This window comes from Engystomops pustulosus, chromosome 5, assembly GCF_040894005.1.
Source record: "Engystomops pustulosus chromosome 5, aEngPut4.maternal, whole genome shotgun sequence".
NCBI classification, from domain to species: Eukaryota; Metazoa; Chordata; class Amphibia; order Anura; family Leptodactylidae; genus Engystomops; species Engystomops pustulosus.
This window is the reverse complement of record NC_092415.1, coordinates 68817784-68845293: the sequence shown is the minus strand read 5'-3', so window position 1 is coordinate 68845293 and position 27510 is coordinate 68817784. Positions and strand designations below refer to the sequence as shown.

General features: G+C 38.4%; 1 protein-coding gene across 2 annotated transcripts in view; it reads right to left on the bottom strand.

Moving 5' to 3' along the window:
• The window catches only part of DOK6 (docking protein 6), a 329352-nt gene that overhangs the window by 274058 nt on the left and 27784 nt on the right, over positions 1-27510 (bottom strand). The gene's annotated exons all lie outside the window — the stretch shown is intronic.

The window sequence follows — 27510 nt, the reverse complement described above, 5'->3', positions numbered from 1 at the left end:
TGACCTGTAAAAGAGCTTGAACAAGTGATCATAAGATCACTTGTTCAAGCTTAGATGTCAGTAACTGTAAAAAAAGTAAAAAAAAATAAAGGTTTTTTTAAAATAAAAATAAATAATAAAAGAAAGTGAAAGTCCCCCCAAACACCACATTTCCCTGTACATAAGTAGTAAAGTATAAAAAACACTAAATCACAAAAAAACCCCACTTATTTGGTATCGCTGCGTCCGTAACAATCTGTACAATAAATCCTAAACATAATTGGACCCCCTCGGTGAACGTGGTAAAAAAAAACCCAAAAAACTTGCCAAAAATTAAAACTTTTTATCAAATTGCTTTACAAAAAATGTTCTAAAAAGTTATCCGAAAAAGTTACAAGCACCAAAATGATACCAATGAAAAGAACAACTTGTCACGCAAAAAATAAGCTTACAAACAGCTCCGTCAACCAAAAAATACTATAGTTATGCTGCTATAAAAATGGAAATACTAAAACAAATGCAATTTTTTCTATTCTAGTTTTCCTTCAATAAAATTGGACAAATATAAAATAAACTATATAAATGAGGTATCACCATAATCGTAGTGATCTGTAGAATAAATATAATATATTATTGTTATGCTACAGTGAACACCCCCCCCAAAAAATGCTAAAAATCCAAAACAAGAATTAATGATTTTATTTTCCTCCACACGTAAAAAGTTAATAAAATTGCTTCAATAAGCTAAAAACCCACTAAAATGAAGGTTTTTTTTACAGTGCATCTCATCTTGCAAAAAATATGTGTCTAAATTGCTTAAAAAAATAAATAAAGATTGTATAGCCTATTCCCAAAGTGTGTTGTTATAGAACGGTGCGGCGGGTAGTGACTTGCCAACACGGTTCAGACAGTGATCGGGGCAAAATGGCGGCTGTTCCTGATGGCCATCCATCCTGCCCCATGGACCAGAAGGGTTACGTCCCCCCCACATGATCGCTGCTACTGGCTCATCAATTCAGACCAGCCAATAGCAGCGAATTTACTTATGACGTCAGTAATACCGATCACCATGTCTGTAGACACGGTGATCGGGGCAGGGTGGCGGCTGTTCCTGACAGCCACCAATTTTGCCTTGCGGTCCAGAGGGGTTTTGTTGCCCCCCTCTGTCCATGTTTGCCGCTATTGGCTGGTCGATTTGGTCCAGCCAAAAGCAGCAATATTCGTCACAATGGGCATCGCTAGGGAGAATAAGAGCAACACTTGGCGATAATTTCCCTACGAAAAACCAAGATTTGGAACAAAAGCGCTGGCCGTGTACATTGTACAGATTATGGTGTACAACTCTTTCGAGCTGTTCCAATGTGCAGGTCCTGCCGTATCATTTCTCCGTTTTCAAAAGGAAGATATTAGGAAACTAATATTGGGACAAGAAGGACGGGGCCCCAGTACCTCTGGTTTAGATGTTCCTGTGTTTTGCCAGGACAGCATTTTCCCGGTGAATTCTAATGGTAGGACTCAATAAAGAGTCTGTTACAAAAGAGGAGTTAGGATGGACACTATATACTACTACGGTAAGAGACCTGCGACACCTCCAGAGTGACAAAAGTTTAGTTGGTCCCTTGGTATATTCTACCTCCTTATACACAACACATTCACAATTCACGCCCAACCTGTTGTGAATTAATTTCGGTAAAATGAATAATTGTACCAACTGTTAGGTTACGTTGCTCCCTATACCCCTCGATTATTTCATAAGGGGCGCCACATAACGGGCACTGAACTTTCCAGAAATAATTGCAACTTCCATCTCGGACTCCATTGCACATGATATTTGGAAACCACCTATATGTTCAAAATGCTCATTTCACCACGTGTATTACACTACACCACATATTACACCTTGCTAAATTCCCCAAGGGGTGTACATTCAACAATAAGGGTCACTTTTATGGTTTTCCTCTGTTTTGGTACCACTACGGCTCTCCAAATGTATCCTGACACATATGAAGGATTTCTGTCAAATTTGGCCTCTAAAAGACAAACATCCCTCTTTTCCTCTACTGTGCGCCCATAAAGTATTTTATATGCACATGTGGGGTACTTCTAGACTCGGGAGAAATAGTTTTAATCCTTTTTTGGGGTTATTTAATATATTATCCCTTGTGGCTTACATAAATTAGGGGTAAAGTGACATTTATAGGAAAATTTTCACCTTTTTAATGTTTAATGATCATTCACCTGTAGGGGCAAATACATATATTACACATTGCAAAATTCTCTAAGGGGTGTGCATTCAAAAATTAGGGTCACTTTTCGGATTCTTATCTGTTTTATACCACTAGGGTTCTCCAAATGCATGTCAAACATTTCTGTCAAATTTGGCTTCTAAAAGGCAAACATCCCCCTTTCCTTTTACTGTGCGCCCATACAACATTTTATATACACATGTGGGGTACTTCTACACTCGAGAGAAATAGCTTTACACATTTTGTGGGGTTATTACATTTTTTTATCCCTTGTGGCTATAAAAAATTAGGGGTAAAATGACCTTTATAGGAAAATTTTTACCTTTTTCCTATTTAAGTCCTAATTAAATCAAACACCTTTACGGACAAATACACATATTACACCTTGCTAAATTCTCTAAGGGGTGTGCTTTCCAAAATGGTGACACATGTTGGGGTTCCCCTCTGTCTTGGTACCACTACGGCTCTCTAAATGCATCCTGACACATGTAAAGGATGTATTTCAAATTTGGCTTCTAAAAGTCCAACGCCCCTCTTTCCCTTCTGAGCTTCACTGCGTACCCATACAACATTTTATTTGCATGTGTGGGGCAATTTTATACTTGGGAGAAATGCTAGTACACATTTTTTGGGGTTGTTTCATCTTTAATGCACTATGGGATACAAAAATTAGCCGTAAAAGTGACTTTTTTGGGAAAATGTTCATCTTTTTCCTTTTAGGGACCTATTTGAAGCAAACACCTGTAGGGGAAAATACACATATTACACCTTGCTGAATTCTCCAAAGGGTGCACTTTCCAAAATGGTGACACTTGTTGGGGTTCCCCTCTGTTTTGGTACCACTAGGGCTCTCCAAATGCATCCTGACACATGTAAAGGATGATTGTCAAATCTGGCTTCTAAAAGGCCAAAGCCCCACTTTCCCTTCTGAGCCCTACTGTGCACCCATACAACACTTTATATGCAAAAGTGGTGCAGTTCTGTGCTTAGGAGAAATAGTTCTACACATTTATGGGGGTTGTTTCATCTTTTATCCCTTGTGGCTTACAAAAATTTGGGGTAAAAGTGACTTTTTTCAGAAAATGTTCACCTTTTTCCTTTTTGGGGCCTAATTGAATCAAACACCTGTTGGGGCAAATACACAAATTACACCTTGCTAAACTCTCCAAGGGGTGTACTTTCCAAAATGGTGTCTCTTGTTGGGGCTTTCCTCTGTTTTGGTACCATTATGGCTCTCCAAATGCATTCTGTCACATGAAAACTTTTTCAGCCATATTTGCCCTCCAAAAACAAAACAACGCTCTTTCCATTCCAAGTGCCCCCCTGTGCCCGTACAGCAGGGTACAGTGACAAAATGGGTATTGGCATACTCAGGAGGAATTGCCCTCAACATTGTAAAATGCATTTTCCTTTTTAGCCCATTGTGAAGGTGCAAATTTTAGTGTTCAATGAATCTATAGTAATTGCCCTCAACATTGTAAAATGCATTTTCCTTTTTAACCCATTGTGAAGGTGCAAATTTTAGTGTTCAATGAATCTATAGTAAGATAAAATTACATTTCTGTAATTTCACTTTCATTTATCTTTCACCCTCATGAAACGCTCATAGGGTTAACAAAATTCCGAAAGGTTGTTTTGAATATTTTGATGAGTGTAGTTTCTAAAATGGTGTCATTTGTGGGGGTTTCCTGTCATGTGGGCCTTATAAAGTCACTTCTAACTAAATTGACCCTCCAAAAGTAGGTTTTGATGATTTTTGTGAAAATCTGAAAAATTGCACCTAAAGTTATAAGCCTCCTAACATCCTAAAAAAGGAAAAGATCTTTGAAAAATGATGCCAAGTTAAAGCAGACATATGGGAAATGTTAGTTATCAAGTTATTTTAGTGATATGACCAACTTTCCAAAAAGTAGAAAATTTTGAATTTGGAAAACATAGTTTTTTTCAAAATTTTTGCCAAATTTCCATTTATTTCATAAATAAATACTAAACATATTGATTAAATTTCTCAACCAACATGAAGTACAATGTGTCACGAAAAAACAATCTCAAAATCAACTGGATATGTTAAAGCGTTCCAAAGTTATAACCAGTTATAGTGCCACAGGGAAGATTTGAAAAAATGGGCCGTGTCAGGAAGGTGAAAGTGGCTTCAGCGTTAAGGGGTTAAGCATGGCACAACGTTCTACAACACCCTGCAGGCTCTCTGCAGCCAGTAAATACCTGTTTTTTAACGTGATTCATCATGATTCGATTCAGGTTGAATCCGATTTCAACAAATTTGCCGATTTCTAATTATATGTGATCTCATTGTTTTTATACACTCAGCATATTATATCCCAAAATTACTAAATTATTTAAAAAAAACTGAAGCAAAAAATGTCCCACATGTGATCAAAATGATGCAGAATTGATCCACATAATATGGAGATACCTGAAGTTGCATCGCTATTGGGTTGAGATTATTCATAGTTTGGAGAATATTTTTATATGTCAAATTCCATATGTCCCTAAGGTCAACGTAACTGAAATAGGTTTAGTTGGCATGAAAATTAATGTAATAGCTGAAATGAAGTGGATGATAGTGTACATGCATTTCTTTTATTTCTTTATTGTTTTCATTTAAAATTTACTCATTAATTTATTATTTATTTCCCTTTTTGGAATACCGTATATACTCGAGTATAAGCCGACCCGAGTATAAGCCGAGACCCCTAATTTTACCACCAAAAACTGGAAAAACCTATTGACTCGAGTATAAGCCGAGGGTGTAGTATACAGCCAGCCAGCCCCCTGTAGTATACAGCCAGCCTCCCCCCTGTAGCATTCAGCCTGCCCCAAGTAGTATACAGCCTGCCCCCAAGTAGTATACAGCCTGCCCCCAAGTAGTATACAGCCTGCCCCAATAGTAGTATACAGCCTGCCCCAATAGTAGTATACAGCCTGCCCCAATAGTAGTATACAGCCTGCCCCAATAGTAGTATACAGCCTGCCCCAATAGTAGTATACAGCCTGCCCCAATAGTAGTATACAGCCTGCCCCAATAGTAGTATACAGCCTGCCCCCAGTATGCCAAGTGAATATAAAAAACAAACTTAATACTCACCCTCCGACGATACTCACCTTTGATGCTCGGCACGGCTCCCGGTCCTCGGCGGTGGCTCCCGGTCCTGGCGGCGGCTTCCGAACCTCGGTGACAGCTCCCCTCTTCTTTCTTCACTGGCGGCTCCCGGTCTCTTTTCTTTTTCACTAGCCGGCAGTCGCGTCCATGCGACTTGCCGGCGGGCGCACACTATGATGCGGCAGTGTCGCCGCCGATGACGTCATCAGCGGCGACAGCGCCGCATCATAGTGTGCGCCCGCCCGCAGATCGCATGGACGTGACTGCCGGCTAGTGAAGAAAGAAAAGAGACCGGGAGCCGCCAGTGAAGAAAGAAGAGGGGAGCGGAGCCGCTGCCAAGAATCGGGAGCTGCCGCCGAGGATCCGGACACCGGAGGGTGAGTATTATTTTTTTTTTTTTGCCCCTTTATGTTTGCCCCTTAGTTGACTCGTGTATAAGCCGAGGTGAGGTTTTTCAGCACATTTTTTGTGCTGAAAATCTCGGCTTATACACGAGTATATAAGGTATTTATTTACACATTAATCAATTCTGCTTTAAGACCTCCAATCCTGGGGAGGTTGGGATGCGGATTGTTAAAGAAAATATATACAGAGAGAGTATAAAAAACCATGATGACAATACACCGTAGGTTAATTCCATTACGGAGACACCAAATATGTACGTTTTTTTCTACTTTAGAAAGAAAAACTACCATTTTGACAAAACCTTATTTGCTTATATGTTGCCATGCTCTTTTTATAACCTTTTTACTTTTCATCTGAGATATGCAAGATATAATTGGTACAATTTTGTGGTTCATCAGATTTTTTGATTGCTTTATTTTATTACTGCTTGTTTCCTAAGATGCCACAATCATGCATGATCACAGCAGTAAAGGGGTTACATTGTCCTGCCAGGAGATTTCTCCATTCAGGGCAAGTGCAGCAAGTGTGTATATGTTTGTTTGTCCTAATGTGCTAAGCACTTGCTAATCACGAGTTCATCACGAAAAAGTGTAACTTAAATAAATTAAAAAGCTTCCTCATGCCAAATACTGTTTGACATAAGCAAATAAATTGTATGTTGAGCAATATAAAATTAAATAAAATGAGTGTGTTTTTGGGGGGTGTGGCAGGGTAGCTGCCACTAAAGTAGATTTTGGGTATAGAATGAGTATGTTGCTGGATGGATGTGGGAAAGCTGGGTGTTTTTGCCACTAATGAGGATTCATTTGCATCCAGCTGGAAGTACTGCATAACTACCTGGTGCAGACTTCCCACAATGGTTCCACCCTGGGGAAGAGACAGGCTACGTCAAAGGCCTGTGGAGCTGTGGCAGTGAACTGACACTGAGTTTTTGGGGTGCCTGGCAGTAGGCCAGTACCTGGTGAGGTAGGGAACCTCAATGTATAGTTAGTGCCCGAGAGACTTAGGCTTTATTTTTGCTGTTTTGTTTATTTTGTTTTTACTGCCAAATAAAACTGGCTGCGTTCAGTTGTACCCAAGGCGCACAGTGTGGACAGTGAAGTTACTTGTGTGCTGGTGAATTGTGCCCGTCTACCCCAGGAGACAACGATCCCAGACCTAAACCCTTACAGGGGTTATAGATAGAAAGTTAAAATCTAAAGCACTGGTTTACATTGCAATAACCCTCTAAAAGATTTCTACATTTGGAATGGAAATATCCATGATCAATATGATAGACTTCCAAATCAGTGACCTTTTTTAATTTTAAAAGCTTAGTTGTATAGAAAATGACTTGCATAAATACTAAAGCATTAGTGATGAGCGAGTATACTCGTCCGAGCTTGATGCTCGGTCGAGTATTAGCATACTCGGACCGGCTCGTTGCTCAGACGAGTATTTGCCCTGCTCGATAACGAGCATTTAATTTTTTTAAAAAAGTGAAGAACAGTAAAAAGATACAATTAAAACATTTAATTTAATTGTTTAATTGAAGAAAACAGTGAAAGAACACAGTGCAGAACAGATTGCAGATGTTCGGGAACATCTGCAATCTGTTCCGGAGACACGCGTGCAGAACGGTGTTCTCCGCAATAGTATTTGAAGAACAATATGTGTGAAGAACACATTGCAGATGTTTGGCAACATCTGCAAGTTGTTCTCTACACATATTGTTCTTCAAATACTATTGCGGAGAACACCGTTCTGCACGGGTGTCTCCGGAGCAGATCGCAGATGTCCCGGAGACACGCATGCAGAACGGTGCTCTCCGCAATAGTATTTGAAGAACAATATGTGTGAAGAACAACTTGCAGATGTTTCCAAACATCTGCAAGTTGTTCTTCACACATATTGTTCTTCAAATACTATTGCGGAGAACACCATTCTGCACGCGTGTCTCCGGAACAGATCACAGATGTTCCCGAACATCTGCAATCTGTTCTGCACTGTGTTCTTTCACTGTGCTCGTTCAGTTTATAATTTTACTGAAAAATGCTCGGGTCTCCCATTGATTTCAATGGGGCTCGTTACTCGAAACGAGCACTCGAGCATCGGGAAATGTTCGGCTCGAGTAACGAGCACCCGAGCATTTTAGTGCTCGCTCATCTCTATAAAGCATAGAAGTGCCCCACTGGAGCAGCTGCCAACTAGATTTATCAGGAGGCCAAAGCTTCCTGATAAATCTGATGGGTTTTGGGGGGTGGGATTTCATCATACACTGGCCCCATAATATGCTGATGTATAGAGTATATCTCTGTAAAGAGACAGTATAATTTTAAAGATACATATAACTAACTACAACATTCCTGATGTGCTATTAATTACAGATATTGTATTTTGGGAAAAATTGGATATATTTATATGGCAGGTAAATGAGGGAGGAACAAGTTAGTTTCTTTTTGACATTGTCACCTTTAATCAGGGGATTTTCTAAGTTACATGCAATTACCTCATGGAATAAACGCTAGTAAACATAAAATTAAGATGGTGGTGGAAATTACACAGTTGCATTGAAACAATTCATCAATGTATTAAAACTAACAAAATAATTTAAAAAATGTCACTTATCAATTTTTATCTAGGAGGTCTTAAGTGATACTGCAGTGAACCTTTACACCAAAAGGAGAGATAGTTTCAACAAAAGAATTTATAGATGTGGGCACTATCAAGGATCGGTCCCAGACTTATTAACTATACATAAAATGCTTTTATTCTTACTATATATAAAACAAGGATAGAAAATGGTTAAATACACAATTTATACACACTCTATACAATATCACACTCAATAGAATATCACAGAAGATCACTATTGTGGAAATTCTTTATAATTTGAAATGATGGGTTATTGCAACCCATGCATTGCATGTGGACGCGCGGGCGCCGCCATCCTTGTTCCGATCGTTGCTCTCTGGAACATCATCAGGGACGATCCGTTGCCATGACTGCCTGACAGACCTGTGGCTATCTGGTTTCTGCAGTTTCACTACAAAGAGCCAGTGGCTCTTTATAATGAATACTATGTAAAAATGCCAGTAGTATTGCCATTTATGGTAGGAACAATCAGACCATGAGACCATCAAGGGCTCAAAGTACCCTAGAGGGTCTAATTTTTTTTTTAAAAACAATAAAAAGTTAAAAAAATTATTTTAAAAAAACTAAATAAAATTATAATCCCCCCTCCCTACAATTGATATAAAACATAATAAACAGTAAAAATCACAAACATGTTAGACATCACTGCATCTCAAAATGCCCGATCTATCAAAGTGTAAAAACAGTTAATGACGGCGGTCATGAATGCTGCTTCTTTACCTTATTCATTTACTTTCCATAACCCCTTCAGGACTGCTCCATATAAATATATGGCAGCATATATATGTGCTAAATATATGGCAGCTTTTACTTTGACAGATTGTAGTTAGGACTTATTTTATGTAATGACAGTGGCCAACTTCAAACAGTTATATCAGCTATATCCTGAAACCTCTAGATAAACATCTAGAAACACAATCTCCCCTTTAATATGATATAGATTGTGTATGGATGCTTCAAAGATACAGAGATATCCACCCTTAAAGTTGTCTTTTATGTACAGCTTTCTATTGCCAATTGTAACTTTAAGAGTGGATACCTCCAGTTCTGTTGAGCATCCATACACAATCCACTGGTCATCTAAAGGCAGAATCTAGAAGGAGCTGCAGGAAACACTTTCACTTTTCACTTTGCAAAAGTACATGCACCCTCTGCATCTGTAGCTGAACCTGGGGAAGGGTGATGGAACAATGCTGTATATTTATAACATAATTTGGTAAAAGTTACGACTTTTCAAAATGTAATTGGAAAAATTACAAAAAAGCTTATTTTTTTTCACATTTGTAGTCAATTATTGGCAAATTTTAAAAATGTAATTATTAAAACTATCATTTCAAGATATAGTCTCACATGTCTTGAAAAAAACAAAGTTAAATTTGTTATGATATGTATTGCTTCCCAGAGAAATCGTCCTTTAAAGAAGTGCATAGCAGAATGTCAAAAATTGACCTGGTCTTTCTGGCACCAATGACCAACGGTACTGACAGGGTTTACTGTTAAAAGAAAATTATTCTATCTCATCAAAGTTACAAATTTTGCATGCTGTGATAAATCTCACTTTGGATATTAGTTGCCATAACTCTAGTCGAAGAAGATTGATGATACTGTGCCTCTGCAGTTTATAACTAGATTGGTTACTCTCATGAACTGTGTCCATTATAAATTAAAAACTTTTGGAAAATAAAACTACGATTTATCAATTTCAAGCACTGGGAATTGCATCTATATCAACACACAATAATATGCTTCATCTATTTTAATGCAACTTGAATCCTCCCATAAGTCAGAAAAATCATATGACTTATTATTTCAACAGCTCTTATACCTATTACAGTCAATTGTAAAGCAACCTAACCAAATAATATTGAAGAAGTCAAAAGACTAATTTGTCTCAGAAGACAATTGGAAGAATTACTTTTCTACAGAAGTTAATTGTACAGATGAGCAAACTCAAAATTTCCGCAAAATTTCGGCAAATTGACGTTGACCAGGGCCATCATATTGCCAGATTGCCTGTTTAGCCACCAATCCAACAAATTGTCTTGGTCGCACGGGACGCACATGAACTCCAAACATCTCTACTCTCTTCCCATTAAAACTTTGAACTAAAGGCAGAAGTAGCAGCAAATTTATTGTATGCTAGTAAGATTTACAGAAAAGGGGTGGGCCAGTATATTTAAGAATTCAATTACAATATGAACAGATGGGTAATTTGCTAAAATTCTAAGCAATGTATTTCTAATAGTTAACAGATTTGGAATTTCTCAGGTGTTATCGACAGACTATTGAGAGTGATTCTTTTTGGTATGACACCAGGATTGTGTTTCTAGGTGCCAGATAACCAGTTAAAGTAACTGTTAAAATGACAGTTAGTTAGTTGATTGATTAATTGATTGAATGTCACTTTATATGCTAATATCTCCAATATGCTAATCTGATAACATATTAACACCATGACCCAGAACTTTACCACTATCCATCTAAAAATTTGAATGTAACACGTAAACACAAACATTCATGAATAAATATTTTATTTGACACTGTCCCGCCATTATTTATATCCACATTATAGCATTCTAACTCAATTTCTTATTAACCGCAGGAGGATCGGTTATTCCTCTGCTAGTACTAAGGTGAACCCATCTAAAATTTCCATTCTTTGGTCAACATCCACTTCAATGTGAGTTTTATGCAGAGTTATATGTTTTCAAAAAGAATATAAAATAGAGGATGATAAATAGAACTATGAATTTGCTGTTTCCCAACAAATCCTGAAGGAGAATTTCAGGCAAAGTGTTCATGACCTCAAGCTGAAGCACAAAATTAAAACAGTGGAGTGGCCTAGTTAAAGTCCTGACCGTTAACTGATTGAGATGTGGCATGATGTCATGCCTGTGATGTCATGCCTCTGCACCCACTAGACACCATGGTCCTTGTTTGACCTCAGTGTCTAAGGTTAAACACCTGGGATCTAAGCTTTTCCTGAGATGTCCTGCAATCTGATGTGGCACAGTAGAAAGGTGAACACCCACCATCAGAGTATCCTGTCATTTGTTCCTTAGGTTATAAAACTAACTAATCTATTTGCATGACATCAAATTTTAACCATTTCCTAATAAAAGTTATGTTTAATAAGTCCTCCACTGGTACCTTATTCCAGTGACATTTATTTTAGACAGACAGAAACTAGACAGACACTCTCACAATGTCAGTATACAATCTGTTAACAAAAAGAGACATGAAAGCAGAAAGATAACTAAATCATTAAAACTTAACTTTTAATATTGATCTTTAAAATTGTAGGCCAGACAAATCAACATGTATTCCATATTTGTCACAAGATAATTATTACCACATTCCTTAAAAGGTTAATGTGCGGGTATGCTTCAAACCAGTTTATTAAAGTATGGGTCGTACCGCTCATATGCTAGTGGAAGTGGAGGGGAAGGAATTCCTCCATGGAAAGCAGTCTAGTTAAAAGGGTTTTCCCGCCAAACAAGTTAGGCCCCATCCACAGATCACAAGATAGAGGGGTTTGACGTGGTTTGAGGTGCTCAGAAACCTCATGGAGAAGAATGGACATGCCCACTCATTTGGGAGAGTGACGAGGGGTACGATGGAGGTACTTTGGACCCAGGGTTGGCTCCGGGTTTTAGTAGACCCCTGGAAGACAGAGCCTCAGTAGGGGCCTTTGCAGTGAACTCACAGGGCTGCATTAAAAATTCTGAAACTAAAACAGTCTCCTTTTTCCTAAAATATTCCTTAGTTTCTCATACCAAACAGCCCCCTCATGGATATTCTATATAAGCCACCTTTGACACCTCATGGATTCATTTGTAGCTAGCCCCCTCTCCTCCATGGATTCCTTATGTACAGCCTTATGTGGGCCCCCCCAGCAGCTCTGAGCCCTTGCACTTGCCCAGGTACGTCTAGTGCTGGCACTGACCCTGCTTGGATCCCATCGGAAGCCCCCACTCTTGTGATCTGTGGGGGTCTCATCACTGAGACTCCCATTAATCGGCAAAATAGGCCCTATCTCGTGTTTAAGTCCTAACTTGCTTGCACTTAACCCTTAAGGCCCCTTTCACACTTGCGTTTTCATGCGCGTTTTCTGTGCGTGCTTTTGACGCGGAGAACTTGCATTGCACTCTGACCCATTGTAACCAATAAGTCTTTTCAGACTTTCATTTTTTTTCACGCACACACGCGCGTTTTTTTAACGCGGGTTTAAATCTTGACATGCTCTACTTTTGCAAGTCACGTGCGTGAAAAACGCACCATACAAGTCTATGGAGATGCATCAAAAATGCATTGCACTCTGAGACACTTGCAAGTGCAATGCGTTTTTCACGCATCAATTGCCATAGAAAAGATAGAGCTCAGACCTGAGTCCATTTCACACATTTTCTGCGCGTGAAAAACGCATTGAAATTGCGTTGAAATTGCATTGAAAACGCGCATGAAAAACTGAGACAAACTCTGTTTTCACTGACCAAACCCTGATCGCACCCTGATCAAACTCTGACGTGATCTGCAACGCAAGTGTGGAAGGGGCCTAAGTAAAAGTTAAGTTTTAAAGATTTATTTATCTTGCTGCTTGTATAATATTTTAGGAAGTACACTTTTTCATATCACTATATAAGCACAAATAGATTTTTCAATCCAGAAAATGAAAATATAAAAAAAATATTTGTCAGTATAAAAATAAATAAAAAATACAGGAGAGACATTTCTAGTAAGGCGCAGCAGATTTGTAATTGTGGTGATTTAATTGTTACATGCAATACCTGTTATTTTGTCCTATATATGACAATGTACAACTGTCTGGGCTGCAGTTTGTAGACAACCATTGTAACATTACTGATTGGGATGCAATTTAAAAGGCTGAGAATAAGCATGAATAATTTGTGTAGGACTTCACTTGATCAAGTTGTAAAGCATTAAATTAAATATTTTGGTGATAAAAAAGCTTTGCAATTTCAGTTGACATTTAGTATATGTAATGACTCAGTAACAAGTGCCTTGTAGATGAACTGAACAGTTCAGCATGACTCACACTCTACAGGAAATCAATGTGCCACTTCTAGCACAAGCTATAAAGCAATTGAGGAAAAGTGATAAGGCTAAAGCTTCAAATCATGAAATATTTGCATCCAGTTTTGTAAAACTTAGCACTTATATATGTCAATTCATTTTAATTTATTAACTTTATAGCATAGAATAATCCCTCTATCCGATGATCCAGGTGTCATTAAACTGATTAAATATCTGTAATAGGCAGATTTATGGTATCAATTGTATGAAAAAAATATCATCAAATGTTAAGTTATATGTTGAAGAAAATAAAAAAGCTAGTTTTGACAAATGTGATGTTTTTCATCATTTCTTCACTTTAAGCCAAAAAGACAGGAATAAAGCTGGGCTCTTAAAGGAAACCTATCATCAAAATTAGCCTAATATCAGCATGTTGTCGAGCAGCTTCTAGATCATGTTTCTTTTATGGCCCAGTTTGATGGCATCATCCAGAAATTAAACTTTGAAGTGAGATGTAAATAAAGTCAGGAAATTGGAGAGTTTAGCACTGAAGTGAAGCTCTCCCCATCAAAGGCTGTTACACTGTGCAAGTAGCACTTCCCCCTCCCACTGTGTGATGAAAATTCCTGAGATAACATCAGGCAGAGGGAATGGGTGAGTTCTGAGGGAGCAGGTGGAAGGTGATACAGTCTAACAGCCTGTGAAGACAGAGCATGGAGGGGCTCCGGTAATGCCCTTCAGAGCCTTTCTGGCTCATTAGCATAATGTTATATGTTGATTTTAGAAGGAAGAATGCCATAGTTAACAAATATAAGATAATGTCCCAATCATGGTCAAAAGAAGGAAAAATGGAAAAAGGCAGCTCACCTATAATGACAGCAGCAATTAGAATGATAATGCCCATGATCCGCACTTACCGCACATATTACTGATTGGGGTCTTCGTATGGTAACCAAACCTGGATAGCAGGAGTTTTAAATTCTGCATCATGTATCTTTTAGAAAGTTTATTTTCTCACTCTACTACAATAACAATAGGCTATTTACAGCTTAAAGTGTCATGAATATCATTGTTGAAACCAGTGATTAGCTGCAATGGTGATAAATAGTAAGATATATGCTGAGGAGCAGCTGGAGTCAGAACCTCTTTCACATTGGCGTTGGTACTTAGCTTCCGTTGTGCATCCATTGTATTTTGTCTCCGATGCATCTCTGTTTTGCTTCCGTTTTTTTATCCACATCCAAACTGAAGGGTTAACATTGCTATGAAAATATCAAATCTGGTTCATCAGCCTTATCAATAAAAAAAGGATGCATCATCAGTTTTTGTGGACCCATAGACTTCTATTGCCTTCTGTCATTGAAAAAAATAGGACACATTCCATAATTTTTTCACGGACAACAGATCGGTAAAAATGCAAGCCAATGTAAAAACACCCATAAAAATCAATGGCTTTGTGAGGCATCCATGGAAAACATCATGGCCATGAAAAGCAAAGCCAATGTGAAAGAGCCCATACTTACAACAGGCAATCAATATCAGATCGCAAAAAGGATCAGAGACACAGTATTCCCACAGCTGTTTTGAGCTCTTGCCTAGTGCATTGTGATGCATTGGTTCCATAGTCTGGTTATAACTGGGTCCCATTCAAGGGAATTTGGCTTAGCTGCAGTACCAAACACAGCTGCTATATAATTGATGGCAATTTGCTTAATACCGATTAAAGAGATTGAGTGCTGTGGCTTCTTTAAACTGCTGATCATTTACCTTTCGAATTAGATATTGATAACCTATCATAAAGATAAGTGATCAGTCTCATGAGATTTATTCACTACAAAATTGCGATGTGCTTAAAAACCATTGAAAGGTTAAAATAAACCAGATCTGGGGGGCAACACATACAGCATCTGTTATTGTCTTGCTAAAATAATGTCTATATATGCCCTATCTCCAGCTATATATCTAGTATGAACTGCTAAAATGATAGAAATGGAAGGATACATCTTTATGTCAGTTCCCTCTACACCTTCCTTTACAGAAAATGTATTATAGAAGTGAAATGTAACTTGTTTCCTTTTTAGAATTGAAAACAGCATTGCATGACAAAAGCTTGATGATGCATAATTTCCTTTAAATAGAAGCCCATGAGCCTTAATTATTTCCTATTCAACACAATTTGGCATTTTTTATTATGTAATTAAGAATCTCTGCTCTATGTTGATGTTTCCTGGGTTCAGAATTTTTTCTTAATTAGTCTTGGTAATATTTATTTTATCTTACTAAGAGACCTACACTTAATCATTTTACACTCTGGTGAAATGTAACATCTAGAAGGAAAAAGTATCTTGTCATACACATTAGCTTAATTGAAAATGATAACGAGGGAACTAGTCAATTACATTTACATGTATTCACTACAACTTTGAAGAATTTTTGCCTCTCAGTCTGTAGCCTTGTTGATACAGAAAATGACAGTTCTACTGTGAAAACAGGTACTAACAAATGTTTACATAGTGGTATAAGTTACCCTGTAGCTATAAAATTCTCATTTGCTAGGATTTTTTAACCACTGCAAAAGAACATTACTGTTACAGCTATGGTATCTAGTGCTTTCATTGACACTTAGCTGCCTTTAGCAGTGTAATGTAATGCTTTATTTTGTGTGAATATTCCCTTGGAAAGTGTTTTCCATGTTTGGAAAAGCTTAGTCAAATAATTGGTGCAGCCAACGGATGAGAAGTCATAATTATTAATAATAGATAATAATTCAGGTGTGGTACTTGCATGGAGGAATTAAAATGTACTTTAGTACCAGGCAGGGCCGGCGCTATGGGTAGGCAAAGGTGGCAATTGCCCAGGGCCCCCTGCCCCCTGGAAGAGGAGAATCTCTTCTTTCAAATGAATCTTGAATTGTGTTTCTAGGTGCTATGGATCCAGAGATATTCAGGTTTAAAGTGAGAATATCAGGTGCCATTTTTATATATAAAAATCACTCCCGATGGCAGTTTAACAGTTATTATCTCCGTTTTCCTAACACTTAGAAACACAAATTTAAATTCATACAAAAGAGGTAAGAAGTGAGGTTCTATGTGTCACAGAGCCAGAGATATAGCCCCCTGAAGTGTCCCCCCTCCTCCAGATTCTTAGCCATCAGGCTGCAGGGAGCATTTGCTGCACACAGGAGCTGCTGCACCTCACAGATAATGGAAATATTCACTTTATATGTTACTACATTTTGAGAATGGATAATATCAACTAATATTCATGTTTTTAACCCTTCTCTATGCAGAACTATCGAAGAACACACTTTGGGCCACATGTATCAATCGTTTTTTTTTGTTGTTTTTGGGCCTTTTCATTCAGGCGCACCGTTTTTGCGCCATTTTTGCCAAACTAGCTGCGCAGCAAAAATAACCAGCTTTCCCTCATTTATCCTAGCAATCCAGATGTTTTGCTGCGCCTTATGATATTCATCACTTGCAACTTTTCATTTAGGCGCAAAAATGGGCGCAAAAACACTCCAGCCCGAAGGTGGCGTTAACTGAGAAGAAAACACTGAGCCCCTTTGCAGAACAGCTCATTTCTAGCAGCAAAGCTCAGCCAGACACTAGAACAGATCATACAGACATTAGATACTCTGCAGACACTAGAACAGATCATACAGACATTAGATACTCTGCAGACACTAGAACAGATCATACAGACATTAGATGCTCTGCAGACAGGAGCTGCAGACTCTATTTACAGTTCATCACCTTCTATTTACAAAACATTCTGCAGAATCCTGAGCTCAAAGCAAGAGAGCTGAGAAGTTTGCAGAATGTTGCAGATACGACAGATAAGTGTCCCCCATGTAATTCTGCACAGTATCACCAGTGTGTCTGAGGGGGATACTGTACAGAATTACAGGGGTGCAGCAGGAGATCAGCACTGGGGGATCCCCTCCAGGAGAAGCCCCTGCTGAGGAGGTCACTGGGTGCAGGGTGTCACACACCTGGGTGCTGCTGTGATTGTTATCTTCATTCTGGGCTGTGGGAGAAGCAGAGAGGAGCTTGTAGCAGGATCACATGTAAGTGCCTGAATCTAACATTGCGCCTAAACTGCGCCTAAACTGTGTTAAAGTAAAGTGATTAATAAGAGGCAGGAAATTACCTTATCACAGATGGTTGTAGCTTGTGATAATTCTGGAAAACAGTGCGCCAGAATTTAGGCGCAACTACTACACTTAGGCACACAAAAGTGATAAATGTGGCCCTTTCCCTCTTATTCCCTTATATTTTGTGATAGTTTTTTCTTTTTGGGAAAATTGACTGATACGATGAACATTCGATCCTCTTCGCCTAATGTGACTACACCGTGACCAGAACATGTCCATAAAGTTATATGTAACATCAAAAACACACACAAGTCCTGGAAAAAAGTTTTTATTTCCCATCATCCTCCATTACTTACACCTGACGTTCTCACTCTCATTCTTATGAAGCGCGGAGGGTTCTGTTATTGTGCAGCTAATACAATGGCGCTCATCTAAAAGTGACTTTTATTATCTAATTAGAGAGGTTTAGACTGTCTAAAAATGTCTAGCTGAAAAGCAGATATCTAGTTATTACAGTTTTAGTGATATTATGTGGATTTATTTATGTGAACATATCAATAGGGCACATTTGTGAACTCTACAAATGTCCATGCATTACATTTAGGAGATGTGAAGGTAAACATTTTCTGTTTGGATCAAATTTTTTGCCATCAAAGTCAAATTTTAAGTATTTTTTTTTTTATAAAATGTTTCAATTTGAATCAAAATTGCATGAAGGCGCCTATGTCTATAAACTCTTTGATGCAATTTTGAAAATGGGGCAAGTGTCTTCTTTCAGAAAATATCGGTCCCTCTCCCCAATGGGCCTCACAGTCTAATCAACCTACCAGTAATTTTTTGGAGTGTGGGAGGAAACCGGAAGACCCGGAGGAAACCCACGCAGACACAGAGAGAACATACAAAATCTTTGCAGATGTTGACCAGCGCTGCAAGGCTGTAGTGCTAATCACGGAGCCACCATGCTGCCCATAAATCTCCCTATCATCTATCTCCTATAAAATTCTCCCATATTACAGTTTGTTTTACCATACTAAAGGGAGCCTCTTGCTGACTGTGACTGGTCATAAAATAGTTTTATTTTGGGGCCCCACTTTTAGTTTTGCCCAGGGCCCCACTTTGTCTAGAACCGGCCCTGGTACCAGGTGTAGATTTAAAGGAAATTTTACAAAGTCTACACAGACTCACCTACTCTTCTCTTCATCTTGATCCCGATGGTGGTCTTCGCTAATCTTGACACGCCGTGATCAACTAGAAAAAAGACTTATAAAAAGCAGCTCGGAGCTAATAATTCACGGCTCCCTGGGTGATGTCCCACTCCACCCTTCCAACAAGCTCAGGGCTGATTTTTATAACCTTTTCTAGGTGATTCCAGCGTGTCAAGATTAGCGGGGACCACCATCGGGATCAAGATGAAGAGAAGAGTAGGTGAGTCTGTGCAGGTGTTTTTTACTTTTGTAAACTGGTAGATTTCCTTTAAGCTTTAGCCTGTGGTAGCTTTCTGGCACAGATTATGGTAAATTTGTCTGGCCAAATGTCACACCTTGGCCCACCTAACTGCCACACCCTATTTTTTAAAAAGTGTTATGCATAGTACAAAAGAGCAGAAAAGATTTTCAGTGGTGTGGGACAGAAATTTAGACTTTTACATGTTTCACACACCTGAAAACTTTCAATGCATGACGCACCAACAAAACAACAAAACATTTGTGATTTGTTTTGGATTTTTTCCCAATTTTATGCGTTCCACATGATTCTTGGGATATTCTTCTTAGTGATATATATATGGCAATTTTTATAACACTAGTTTGTAGATGTATTAAATTATAAACAAATAAAGTCCACACTAAAAGGGAAGGCAATAGGTCCTCCAATAGGTGTTTAGGCTTTCTAAAGCATTTGGAATCTGGAATAAATATACCACTATGTTTGACTGAGAGTTCTGCTTTTCTCTTTTAAATCTATTCAATTGTATATTTATGCTACTTATATATGAAAGAGAACAGACAAGCTTAATGTGGAAGAAGAAGGAGGTACAGAAGACAAACCAAGCAACAATTTTAATGGAAACCTATCACAATTAATTATTATCATTCAATAATAGAGGCAGTATAATAATTGTAATATTAAAAGTTACCTCATCAAGGTGTACAATAAAATTCCTTTAAATATACATAATTTTTTACTAATTTTACATATTATTTAGTTATTAAAGACAGTATACACCAGTGGTGGCGAACCTATGGCACATGTGCCAGAGGTGACACTCAGAGCCATTTCTGTGGGCACTCAGGACTGAGTTCACCAAACTGGACCAAATCCACCAAATCTTCCTGCTGTCCCAGGCAACTTAAGAGATGCTGCTCTCAGTGCTACTTTAAAGCAACAATTCATTGGCTGTTTGGAACTGCAGGTAAATTAGAAATGTGGACTGAACTATAATGTCTTTGAAGGCCCTCCTGCTAGACCCACCATTCTTCCTGTACAGAGAGAGACCCTGGAGAGAAGCAACTATGATAGTCTGAATTTGCCCTCCTTTCAACCGTATTGGTGGCTTCAAGGGGCTGATACGATTGAAAGATGTGGAAGAACAGGTAGCTATAGGTTACTGCTTAAAATGCCATGTTGGCACTTCACAGAAAATAAATGGATTTTGGTTGTGGTTTGGGCACTCGGTCTCTAAAAGGTTCACCATCACTGGCATACACTATAATATAAATGGCAAAAATTATTAGTTAAATTAAAACTAGTTCTATGCAGAATACGTGTGTTACAATATACATGGCATATGGGCACCAGATGTTTATGAAACAATCTGTTTGTCGTGTATCTCCCAGTGTGACCCCGCTTTCCCTGTCTCAGACTTGTGTGGGTTTTTTTGTGTACCAGTGTGAACAATGGTCTATATCTGAATAACTGTCTTCTCCACCATCCTGCAGTTGCCAGACGAAGTAAGTCTTCCCTGTCACCTTGTAGGGTCTCTCAAGATCCGTTAGTTAGGTTCACCTGTGAATTGACTGATGGACAGCTGAACCAGTCAGTGCTGGTGGTAGGGTCCATCATTCCCTTTATGTTCTGTCCAACCCCTTCAGAGTAATGTTTACTATTATCCCGGAACAGGATCTTCATCTAGGAAGGAATACACCGGTAATCTGATGAATAAAGCAATCTCCTTCATTTCTTTAGACAAATGCTGCAATGGATTTATAAAGTCTAAATCCAATATAACATTATTCTTTATTCGCATACATCTATGATTAATATAGTGCTTAGGATATTTTTCTCATCAGGATGGATTTGACAACATAAATACCTTGTTGACCTTAAAACTACTCTTCAAAGCTGAGTTATTATAACTTAAAGATTACCATAAATTATCACTTTTACACGAAAAACAGGTTTTATGTGTGTGTTCATTTCACCTTGTATAGTTGTGGCAGGCATGTTGCATAGTTAAAAAGACTGCAGCAAGAGACTGGTGCTATAATAATCCTCAGGGGATAATGTGTTCACCAGCCAAACGTTGCCTCATTATACTCTTAATCACACTGGACTAATGCACAGTAAAATTCAAGCTTGAAACAAGGCCATTATCTTGAAAATCCCCACAGACAAGATCTTTACTAAGTACATTACTTTAAGAAGAATAACCTTAAACTGGGTGGCTATATTTGCATATCCTTATAATTAACAGCATAATGGTATTACTCTGGAAAAGCAATAAATTATAAGATACCATGAGATGTTTCATTAAATACAGACAAAATGAAAAATGCTAACTACTTTTTAACTTATCTCAGGTATATAATCTACATAATTTTGGACTTTGGCTTTTATTTTACGATAATGGAGAATGTAGCATTTATTTTGCATAATTATCACATCCAATGAATTTATTAAGCATGTAAATACACTACTTGTACATTACTAATGTATTCCATCCAGATAATATAACGGTACATATGTGAATAAAAATGCTCGACCAAGCAGTGAATGTACTGTATACTGAATGGAAGATGGGGACAAAACTGACAGCCAGCTATGGCAGCATCTTATCTTACTTAGATCAAGCTGGAGACGGAGAGTAGGCAAGAGGCCAGTACAGATTATATGGTTACCAGCTCCAATACACATATGCGAATGGCAAGATTTAGTATTTCAGACCTACATTTAAACCATACATGCACTGTAACTGTATGTCTTAGTACAGTTAGTGATATATGGAATAGACTCAAGGGTTATTCCCTCTGCATATAGGGCAAAGTGTAACGGAGCTAACCTGTTAGCCACAAAATGTAACTGCCATATTGATGTTATTAAGGAGTCTAGATTTATTACCATAACAGTTCAAACACCATTGTGGGCCTGTCAAATTTAGGGTATGTCACAGATGGCACCCTGATGATAGAAAGTGGTATCTACAGAAAATAATTTCTTAAGCAAAAACTCGGGCGATCCGACTGATTCAGACAAACCGCAGGATTTAACTTTGAAAGATCAAGCACTTATATGCACCGTGAAGAAGAAGTTGAACTCTGGTGGACCTAAACGGGGAAGCGACAGATGCAGGATATCTAAGTGAATCTCGGCAGATATGCATTGGAGTTGGGGAACGCACCTCGGGGAGCACGCAGGGGTAAGTAAATCTGCCCCTACATGTTTTTTGTATATCAAGCCCCCTTTATTTGAGTATATACTCACTGGGGAAGGGATATCCAGTACCCACTTGCTACAGACATGTGCTTAATCACTAAGCACACATTTCTTTCCTCTTATCACCTAGTAGAGCGCTTGTGATACTTTGTTGTTTTTTTAATAAATAAAAAGTTCCCAAAAAAGTATCTCAGAAATAAATGACGTTTTATGCAACTCCATATGCAGGGGTATGAAAAAGTTACTGATGACACAAGATAGCAATATAAAGATTTAAAAAAAGAATTAAAGGTATAAACAAAGCCTACAGGAAAATGACTGATATTTTTTGTTAATTCCTACACATTTGTATTTTTTGCCAATTTTCCAGTACTTTACAATTACTAGCAATTTGTCCAGCAGTTAACAAGCCCGCATACTGTTCTGTAAATGGAAAAAAATTATGGCTTTTGCAATGCGAGAAGTAAAAAACAGAACAGAAAAAATGGACATGGCTGTGAAGCAGTTAATACTTTTGCTTCTAGTATAGCCATTATAGAGATAATATAGAAAAAATATAGTGTTTACTCACTATCCTTGTTTTGCAGTTTCCATTTTAACGGAGCAGAAAGTAATTGTCATGCACTCTGCCGAACATGGCTCAAGCAGTTTGAGAGGTTTGTTATACTCTTTTCTTATTAGTTATATTGTTATTTTCTTTGTCTACATGCACAGCACATTCAGCGAATCATCAGTGCACACTGAATGAAAAACATCAGATTTCACACTGTATGGTTACACAGATTAGATATCAACTTATTAGATCATGGTATAGTTTGTACAGTTAAAGGGGTTGTCCGAGTTTTGAAAAAAAACTATATGTGGCCGGGAGCGGGCTGCCTAAAACAATAAAGATGTACTTACCTTCCGGTGCCCTCCAGTATCCAGCACTGCTGTCGCTCCGGTCCGGGCGCTAAACAAACATGGCCGCCGGAGCAGCGCTGCATTCAGCTTCTGGCCGGACCCGACAACCTTCCGGCCCCCATACACAATGCTGTGTATAGGGACGGATAGGCGTACCAGGCCACGGACGGCCGGAAGCTGAATGCAGCGCTGCTCCGGTGGCCATGTTCGTTTACATGGCACCCAGACCGGAGCGACAGCAGCGCTGGATACCGGAGGGCACCGGAAGGTAAGTACATCTTTATTGTTTTAAGCAGCCTGCTCCCGGCCACCTATAGTTTTTTTTTCAAAACTCGGACAACCCCTTTAACTTGATATCTTATTTTTATATGACTAAAACCTTGTCCAGGCAGAACCTAAACCTAAGAACAAATATTTAAGTTAACTACTATATGTCTGAATTTGTCATTTTCAGCAGTAGAGTCTTAGAAGGCTGGCTATAGGACCTTTTCTGCAAATTATAGTCATGGGTGCCATAAGTTGCCAGGTTTACCAATGCATTAGCTAATGTTCCATCAAGTACCCTGCAACAAAACGTTTAACAAAAAGTGGTGGAAACTTGTTGATTTCTATTTAAGTAAAATTTTATAAAATCGGATATCAATTAGGAATTTAAGTTTTTACTAAAATTGGTTAGAATGTTCAATAGAATACAGACCCAGGAACATGGTGGCTGTCACCATGTATAATACTTCTACATTTTAGAAATGGGTTAGGTAGATGATCCTTTTACATCCTGCATCAGCAAAAAAGGCAATTCCTTATTTATGTACAACACCTACTCCAGTGCCATAATAGTATGGTGCAACATTGTTAAAGAGGTATTCCCATATTAACGATTCATAATATTTCCACAGAATATGCCATGAATAGATGGTAGATGAGGGTCCCAATTCAGGGACCTACAAATATCTCAGAAATATAGGTCTGCTGACCCTCTTCTGTTGGATTGAATGGAGAGAGTGCCACACATAGGGAGCTACTTTTCGTTCAGATCTATGAAAGCTCCAACTGTTTAGTCTCAGCTTTTGTTGGTGCTCCCATAGACTAGAATGCAGAATGGCCACACATGTGAAGCATTGTCTCCATTCAGACTGACTATAGGACATTGATTAGATGACTTCCATTTGCAAGATAGGTGCAGGTCTCCCTCTTAGTTTCATAACATATCCCGTGCTAACACCCATTATCAGTGCACCAATCACTGGTGTTAACCATTTAAGAGCCTTTGACCAACCTTATTGGGAAGCAGCAATCAGTTTTACATTTTTTTTCAGAAAGATTCCATTTTTTTAAAAAGATATTAATAAGATATGTCATCAGAATTTTATCCCTCACACTAGTAATACCTACTGGTAAAGGGTTAAAAGTCCTCCCCATATCATTCAAAAGTATCTGCCACCGAGGCACTGTACCTTAATTACAGCTGTTTTTCTGATATGCAAATGAGGATACATGATTCAATTTCTGAATATAACAGTCATGTTTTCTTTAGGCTGTGAGTGAACCATGCCTCCTTCTTTGACAGCTTTGTGTCTCTTCACAAACTGATATATCTTCTCACCATTTCACACACCCCATAATAGGTGGCATTAAATGACAATGGGCAGGGTCAGGTGGCGTGGCAGAGCCAACATAGTCAAAGGCAGAAAAAGTATTGATGGGAGGAGACAGATTTGAGCTGGGAGACTTTATTTTCAACAAGGGCACCTTTGGGAGGAGAGTAAGGTTTATTTGCCTGTTGTTGATGACAGGTTCCCTTTAATAATAATAAAAATGCTATAAATTTGGTAGATTAATCAGGGAACTGAAGCAAAGACTGAAAAGGATGTCTTATTTGGACAGCACTGCATTTTTGCAAAATATGTGCAAAATGTCAAAGCAAAAACAAAAAATGTTTACCTCTAAATGCTAACACCTCTTTTCATTTAGCCTACAATCCCCCATAAAAGTAGCTACACTGGCCACATGTCTTTTCATAAGTCAAACTATATGCTGATATCAATGTTGGTGTGAAAGAGGAAAAAATACTAATATATTGAAAGTTATATAGAAAATGAAAACTTTCTACATCACTGAAAGTTAATGAGGCACATACTATGAAGAACCATTAAAAACAGAATTTTTTATTTAACATATTCTATCAATTTATAGAGAAAGCATTTGTATAACAGTAGTTCAATTGTTATCCTAAAGGCATTGGGCACTTTTCAATAATTCATCGTTTCCCTGTTTCTCACTTCTTTAGTCCGTCCTAAAGGTGTCACCCATTATACTTCTTTCTCTTACAGTCTGTTCACTGACAAACACAGGGAGACTCCAGCAGGCCCCTCCTATTCATTACTTCTCAGACATGTGAACAAACATCCCTTGAGAGTCTGCAATGAACATTCAGGGATTACAATTAAGGCAGTAACGGCATAAGGGAAATTTATGTAAAAGAGTGGCCAACCCCTTTAATTTCACAAAGAGGATCTGGGGAAAAGTTTTCTTATGTCTGGGATTTCATACTCAACAGGTACATTTATCTACCCCTTTATCTACTCCCCCCAAAAAAATATGATACCCCCCAAAAAAAAGATGCATTTGCATTTTTTATAAATGCATTTTTTTTGGTCATACATTTTTGATGGAATTCAGGGTTTGGACAGTTATAAAGAGGTTGCCGAAATTAATGAAATTACTCTGCTCATAGTACTGCTATGTAATTAATTTCAAAATCCCATTAAAATAAGTCAGAACAGGTGTATGCAGGGCCGGCTCCAGGTTTAAGTAGGCCCCTGGTGCCAGTGCCTCAGTGAGCCCCTTTACTATGCCTCCCAAATTTGAGTCAGAGAAAGTGACCCACGGCCCACTTTTGCCCCCTCCTGTTACCCCACCATACGTTTTACATGTTACCATGTGTTTTGCTGCTTTTAACCCCTTAAGGATGCAGCCATTTTGTAGCTTAAAGAGGACCTGTCACCCAATTTATCGGCACTAGGAGTTGCTTACTAAAGTAAGCAGCTCCTAGTGCTTAATAAAACGCTGCAGTGTTAGAGTGATAGCGTTACCGGAAACCAACGGTAACGCTATCAAACACTGCGGCGGGGTACAATGTAATTGTCGGACAGCTCACAAAGCTGAGGGGGCAGGGTTGGGGTGTGGCTAGGGGCGGTGACTGCCGCCTAGCGTGCGGCAGTCACTGCCAGCCTATGGAGCTTGCGGGGCGGTCAGAGGAAGAGGCAGCGCCTCGGACCGCCCCCTCATGAATACATCGGACAGCTTTGTAAGCTGTCCGATGATTACACTGTACCCCGCCGCAGTGTTTGATAGCGTTACCGGAGGAGTAAGTGACAGGTCCTTTTTAAGGCCCAGTCCCATTTTTTGGATTATGACCTGCGTCTCTTTATATGATTGTAACTTTAGAACACTGTTACTTATCAAAGCGATTCTGAGATTGTTTTTTCCCCACACATTGTACTTCATTTTAGTGGTAAACTTTGGCTGATTTTTTGCGTTTATTTACAAAAAAAAAGAAAAAAATGATGAATTTTTAGAAAAATTTGCCATTTTTGAAATTCGAAATCACCACGTTTTCAGGCAGATAGATTTACCACCTAAATAACTTGCTGAATAACATTTCCCATATGTCTACTTTACATTTTCATAATTTTTGAAATGTCTGGATCATTTATTTTGACGTCACGTGGCTTACAAATCGAATAGCGATTTTCCGTATTTTCAGAATTGACTATTTTGGGGATAAATACTGTTTGAAATTAAATTTTACATATTTACCATTAAAACCACCCTATATAACCAACCCATTTTCAAATCTGCACCCCTCAAGCTATCAGAAACAGCATTTACAAAGATTGTTAACCCCTTGAAATCTTCATAGTAATTGAATCAAAATGGTGGTGAAATTTAGAATGGTCACATTTTGTCGGTTACACGTTCATTTAGCCCAAAAATGTACACATTTCCAAAAGATAAAAAGAGAAAACGCACCATACAATTTGTTCTACAATTTCTCCTGAGTGCAGAGACCCCCCACATGTGGTTGTTACTTGTGTTATGGGGGCACAGCAAGGCGCAGAAGGGAAGGAGCACCCTGCAGCTGCCAGGATTTTAGTTTCTTCATTGGCCCCTTTTGAAGGCTATAAAATTTTTGCTTTTCCGTTATTGGGGCATTGGGGCATTTTGGGGTTGGTATCACCTATTGTTGAAAATTTAGGAACTTTTTGTGAGGTCATGAGTAGAAAGGCATTAATTCTCTACTGGATTTTTTACTTCTTTTTTTTTTTCTTGTTCATGTTATCTTTATTCTATGGGTCGATACAATTATGGGGATACCAGACATGAATATTTTTTCTTATGTTTTACTAAATTTGCCAAATAAGCCCTAATGTGGGGAAAAA